Genomic DNA, 6,703 nt, shown 5'->3' on the forward strand with positions numbered 1-6,703 from the left:
ATAGACCAAGTAGAAGAGTTTTTCTAATCTCTTCAACTTAATGAAAATAGAGAGAGTGAGAAGAACCAAAGAGGTTCCCACTACTCCATTATCAAAATCATCCATAAACATCTCTTTTTAATCACCCAAACAACCAACAATTGGTATCAGAGCTTAAATCTATTAGATTTGATCTTGGTGAGTGAAAAAAATCAATTTCTACCCATTAAATCAAAAAAATCAGTAACATCTAAGTTTTCAAAATCTAGATCTAGAAAAGAAAAAACTCAATTTCTTCAATCAATCATCAACCAAATCAATGGCAAGTAGTAGTAACTCAAGTTTATACATTCAACAACCTTCAATACCACTTTTTCATGGAGAAAATTATGATTTTTGGGCCATCAAAATGAAGACCTTGTTTATGTCTCAAGATGTGTGGGAGATTGTTCAAGATGGGTATGATGAAATTGAAGATACATCAACTCTAGAGCAAGCACAAAAGGATTTACATAAGGAGAAGAGGAAGAAGAATGCAAAAGCATCCATGTACATTCAACAAGGAGTTGGAGACACTATCCTACCAAGAGTAATCCATTTTCCTATTGCTAAGGAAGCTTGGGATATCCTTCAACAAGAGTATGGAGGTAATAAAAAGGTAAGAGAATTAAAATTACATTCATATAGAAGAGATTTTGAGAATCTTAGAATGAATAAGAATGAATGTTTAAATGAGTTTTCATCTAGAGTTGTTGAAGTTGTTAATAATATGATGATGTGTGGTGAGAAGATGGAAGAAATAAGAATCTGTGAGAAGATATTGATTTGTTTGCCGGAAAAATTTGAACTCATTGTGGCGGTTTTAGAAGACACTAAAGATTTCTCTACATTAAAGTCACAAGAATTATGGGATTTTTTGAAGGTGTATGAACAAAGGGTGTCGAGGCACTCAGAAAAATCAATTGAAAGTGCATTTCAATCAAAATTGAGCTTGAACTCAAAAAATTCAGAAACAAAGAAAAATGAGTACAAGGGTGATACTTCATCAAACTTCAAAGGAAAAGGAAAATGGAAGAAAGGAGGAGCAAGATCCAACAACTACACAAAGAGTGATACTTCTCAAGTACCAAGATGCAATTTTTGCAACAAGAATGGTCATTTGGAGAAGAATTGTTGGAACAAAGGAAAACCCCAATGTCATCATTGCAAGAAGTATGGACATTTAGAGAAGGATTGTAGGTACAAAGGTGAAGAACAAGCCGGTAGAGCCGAAAAGAAAGAAGAAAAACAAAATTTGTTTTATGTTTGTCAAAGTTCTATGGAGACTTCTAAGAGTGAAGTGTGGTTTGTAGATAGTGATTGTACAACTCATATGTCCGGTGTGAAGAGCTTGTTTGTTGATATGGATACATCCATAAACTCTCTAGTGAAGATGGGGGATGGAAACATGGTTCAAGCTAATGGAAGAGGTACAATTTGTGTGCAAACTATCAATGGAGCAAAATACATTAGAGATGTGTTATATGTTCCGGATTTGGAACAAAATTTGCTTAGTGTTGGGAAACTTGTGGAGCTTGGATATGAGGTTCATTTTGAAGATGGATATTGCACCATTTATTTCAAGAAGCACAAAAACAAGAGACAAGTCATGAAGAGTATCAAGATGGAGAAAAATATAAGCTTTCCAATTATCTTTGAAAAGGAGAAGAATGTTGCATTGAGGATGAAAACTATTGATGAAACATGGTTATGGCATAAAAGACTTGGGCATTTGAATTTCAATAGTCTCAAGTTACTTTCCAACAAGAACATGATGCAAGGACTTCCACAACATATCAACCACAAGGATGGAGTATGTGAAGGTTGTGCACTTGGGAAACATCATCGCCAACCATTCCCAAAAGGTGTAGCATGGAGAACAAATGAACTTCTTGGTTTGGTACATACCGATGTGTGTGGACCAATGAGGACACCAACTCATGGAGGTAATAGATACTTTATCTTACACTACACCATTTCCACGATTTTGTCACTGGCTATACCTGTTACTGATAAGATTTGTAACGGTTATAACTTGTTGTAAATATGCCGTTAATAATAATTGTGAATGTGTTTTGTGACGGTTTTATCTGTGATAATGGACAGATACAGGCACATATCAAAACCGTTACAATAATTAATAGCCACGATTGACCTAATTTTATGATCGCGACACGTGTCATATTTGTCACATTTACCTTAACGGTTTGAACTGCAACTCACAATTTACCACAATTCAACGAATGACACGTGGCACGTTTTGTCACGAATACAGTATCACCTATTAGTGTACCTATTGATTTGCAACACATATTTGTTGACTCTTGTTAATCTTAAGAGGATGACACGTTTTTTTTTAATTACACTTGTTGTTCCAGTTAAACCTGTGACAATTCTTTAACTTACAATTAAAAAAAATTGGGTACCGTTTTCATGGACCCGGGCTTCCAGTTTACAGGCCTGCAATACAGGTCACGATGATGAACCTGCACTCAGTTTACAGGCCTGAAATACAATAGCCTTTTCTTCATTCTATCTATAATACACATTCAATACATTCTTCAATCAATCAATTCAAAAAAGAATAAAAATTCAAAAGGAATATAAATTCTATTGAGTACCAATAAAAATTCGTTATTGTTAAGTATCAAATTCTGAGGAAAGTCATAGAAACCTACTAAGTTCCCAAGTTCAGTTCATTCTCTAAATCACTATAAGCAAGAACTTACTCAAACACTTGCAGCTGCAAAGGGACCTAATGGATGCCATTTAATGGTAGAACCTCTTGCTTGAATATGATTTCAGGGGTATAAGCCCTTTTGTCCTCCCATGAATGCATCAGGATCAATTCCACTATTTTAGATGGTTAACTAGATGAAGATATAAAAACACCCGATGAAAGTCGTAAGAGAACATGAAAGTGAAGGCCTCTGCAAGAATAAGAAGAAAAAAATGTATCAGAAACTAATAATGGTTTTCAAAAGATTATACCAGCAATAGCTAAAACATATAACTTAAGACAGTTGAAATGGGTATATAAGATTTGTGTCTGCAATGTATATCGATTTTGTTTTCTTATACTAAATGTTTAAGCAAGGACCATTACCGAATGAAAATTAGGAGATGATTCTTCTCACGACAAAGGCGTTCCAATTTAACACCCAAAGAAGCTAGTAGTAGGGAAATTCTCTTGAGTATGCACAAGCAATCCCAAAAACTGTTATTCGAGATTCGACAACAATATCCCCAACAAAACAAAAAACACACAGTACTCTAAAGAAATGCTAAACTACATGAAACCACTGAAAATTTTACCTTGATTTGAACCTGACTTTGGGTTGCAGGTTGTAAAAGTTGATTCTCCAACTCCTCGAGTTCAGATTACAATTCACCCTACAACCAACAAAGATAACTAACTATCACTGTACGGTCAAGGTTAATTTTAATCTTAACGAATATAAATAAAATGCAAAAGGTTACCTCATTAAATTCAGCAGCTGCTCCAATGGGGTTTGACAGCGCTCCCTGAACCTGCTTCATGTTCTCAGTATGCTCATTAATCTCATCCATCGTCTTATTCACATCATCTATGTTTCTATAATACAGTTCAAACAGACTAGTTACCTAGAAGGTGATGTTCCTGCTCAAATAGACTAGTTACTTAGAGGAAAATAAAACAACTGATAAGGAAATGCATATCCCACGCGAACCCTTCATATGGACGCACAACCAGCACTTTCCAACATACATTACTTTGATCTTTGAGAATATTTATTCTAAGTAAAGAAACATATTGCTTAACTCGAAAACGGACAATAGAAAAAGAGTGAATGATGAACAAGCTTAAGCCAGGCACCTTGAATCTTCGCCTCGGGCTCCTTTTCCATTGCTTGCTCTTCTCGGATTTGATTTAAGACTGGTAAAAGAGTTTGTAACAAATATTTACAATATTTAAGTCTCTTTTCTGCCTCCATCTTCATTTTCCGGCTCTTCAAATCCTGTGCAAGGATGGAAATCATATATTGAATAAGGTCAAGTGGTAACTTAAAGAGAATTTCTAAGTTATATGTGGCTTAAAGCTCATACGGTATCTGTTTAGAACTTAATGAATGCATATAAGTTAAAACTAAAAGATGCAAAACTCATATAATAGTCTCCGCCTTCTCTCGCGTACTATTTCTCCCTCAAATCTTCTGAGGTTGATTAAAAAAAAATACAAACCTGAAGAGTGAAGGACAATGAGAAGTTAACATTGCCATCTTCAGGCGGCTTTAGCACGCAAGTCACCACAACAAACAACAAAGATTCCGCAAACAAACAAGACAGATACACACAATAATCCACCCGAATCACTCCAAAATATTACACGAATTATAAAACAGGAAATTCAAAATTAAACTTTGGTTCCACCAAATTCACAACATTGAAGAGAAAATCTAAAGTAAAGAAATGATATGAAACTTAAAAGTTGAGTGTGAAGAGGAAACTTATCTTCTTCAAAAGATAGATAGATCGGCAGGCACATCAAGTAGAAGAAAATCGAGTCCCCATTCTGATATTTTGTTTCCATACTTAGGACTTTCTCTTCACTTGTATTCTGATAGTTTTCGGTCAAGCATCGTCCATGTCTAGGATCAGCAGCACACATCATGTTCTTTGAATCCCACATCTGCTGGGTAAGTTCTGGTACACTATGAGCGCTGTATTGCTGAGATCCACAGGTACAATATGTAACCTCTCGACCCTAGGCCCAAGGGGAAAATATGTCAACACTTCAGAAGGTCCACTCGAGGATGACTTCATCCCAGCTTGAGGATCAGAAGCTGGCTTTGGTAGAAGACCAGCTGCTTTGGTAGAGTTTTCACCTGTACTCATCTACAACAAATGAGTTAAACTTCCATCAACAAGGTATTATAAGATAAAGCAGCTACGATATTATAAATGCTTCTAAGGACAATAGTTGTTACAACATTCTTTCACCCACAGGACCTACATTAGTATACTCAACTGACTTGGTGATTGGCATCACGTGGTTTTTCCATGTACTCCATGGCATACCCGACTGCTTCATTCACGAGGTTGTCCTCCTGGATAGACCCTTCAATGTACCTTGCCCTGTATCAATTTGTACTCATTAAAAAAAAGATGTTTTATAAAAAATAATAAACATCACATAAGCAAGGAAAAATTCATGCTAAGAACTGTTGAAATTTTAGAACAAATTTAGGAGATATACGAGCATGGTTGTGTTGCTCGTACAGAGATCCTAGGAAGCAAGACTAACACTTAAACTCTCAAAGAACTCTTAATCTTATTACTCACTTCTTGCTTCGTTACCATTTACAAATGATACTACAAATGCCTATTTATAGGCCTACTCAACCGACCTTAGACTGCTCTAGACTTTTCTAAAGAACATTATCTTTTTGACTGACCGTACACTTTCTAGAGAGTTCATTTCTCTAGATTTTTCTTTAACTTGAACACTAACTAATCCTATGGACTAACTAGGCAGTGCTAGAAGCTTCTTTGACTTACAACAATCCTTTACATTTCCCCGAATTAATCTAGATAATCCTAGATTACAAATTACAATTTCCAACATCCCCTCCTAATTTGTAATCTCCATTTTTGTAGTTCGACCTTCACCCAATTTCACATCTATCCTTCACTTTTCTTGCTTTCTTGTTCATCCTCAACTTCTCATGCTCGTGTTTTACTTTTTTCCTTTTAATGCCCGCGACATTTCTTTCTCTGCGTCAACATGCCTCATTTTCTCCTAATGTCTCCATAGCTCTTGTCTTCCATCCTCTTTTCTTCCGTCTAGCCCACCTATTCCGCTAGCATCTCAGTGGGTGTGGTCCCACCGTCTCGGCCTTCGCTCGGCCCGGCCTTTGCGCGGCGTTCCTGTAGCCTTCACTCGGCTACTTCCGCCACGAGTAGAGGAGTAGAATCTCGTGACAACATGGCTTTTCCCATGCCATGTACGAAAGTGCACTCTTTTCCACATGCACTACCTACAATTTCTCTTTTCTCTTTCTCACTTTCATTTCATGGAAACTCTTTTACATCTTCAACGGTACTGAAAAATACTGTATCTCACGAGCAAACATCTTTTTTTTTTCCTCAACTTCTTGTTAATTCTCTTTTTACGTAGACATGGGTGATAACATTCATATGGGGTCTAAAACAAACATCCAAAACTCAAAAACTCAAACTTCACATAGTTGAGAGTCATGCATGCCTTCACTTTCTTCGATTCACTTTCGCATTTGCTTTAAACTCCACAAGCATTTTAATTCGCACAGCTTACACGCCCCATATGGATCAAACCTCCGCTCTGATACCATGTTGGAATTTTAGAACAAATTTAGGATATATACGAGCATGGTTGTGTTGCTCGTACAGAGCTCCTAGGAAGCAAGACTAACACTTAAACTCTCAAATAGCTCTTAATCTTATTACTCACTTCTTGCTTCGTTACCATTTACAAATGATACTACAAATGCCTATTTATAGGCCTACTCAACCGACCTTAGACTGCTCTAGACTTTTCCAGAGAACATTATCTTTTTGACTGACCGTACACTTTCTAGAGAGTTCCTTTCTTTAGATTTTTCTTTAACTTGAACACTAACTAATCCAACGGACTAACTAGGCAGTGCTAGAAGCTTCTTTGACTTAC

The 6,703-nt window shown here is 36.4% G+C and overlaps 1 long non-coding RNA gene across 1 annotated transcript; it reads right to left on the bottom strand.

Moving 5' to 3' along the window:
- Positions 1-2,648: 2,648 nt before the first annotated feature.
- On the bottom strand, positions 2,649-5,133 carry LOC113288329. The gene is made up of 6 exons (XR_003330575.1): positions 5,012-5,133; positions 3,875-4,893; positions 3,499-3,549; positions 3,334-3,411; positions 3,125-3,207; positions 2,649-2,948 (listed from the first exon to the last, which is right to left on the bottom strand). It is a non-coding gene; the product is annotated as an uncharacterized LOC113288329 (long non-coding RNA).
- Between the last annotated feature and the right edge of the window lie 1,570 nt (positions 5,134-6,703).

This window comes from Papaver somniferum, chromosome 6, assembly GCF_003573695.1.
Source record: "Papaver somniferum cultivar HN1 chromosome 6, ASM357369v1, whole genome shotgun sequence".
NCBI lineage: Eukaryota > Viridiplantae > Streptophyta > Magnoliopsida > Ranunculales > Papaveraceae > Papaver > Papaver somniferum.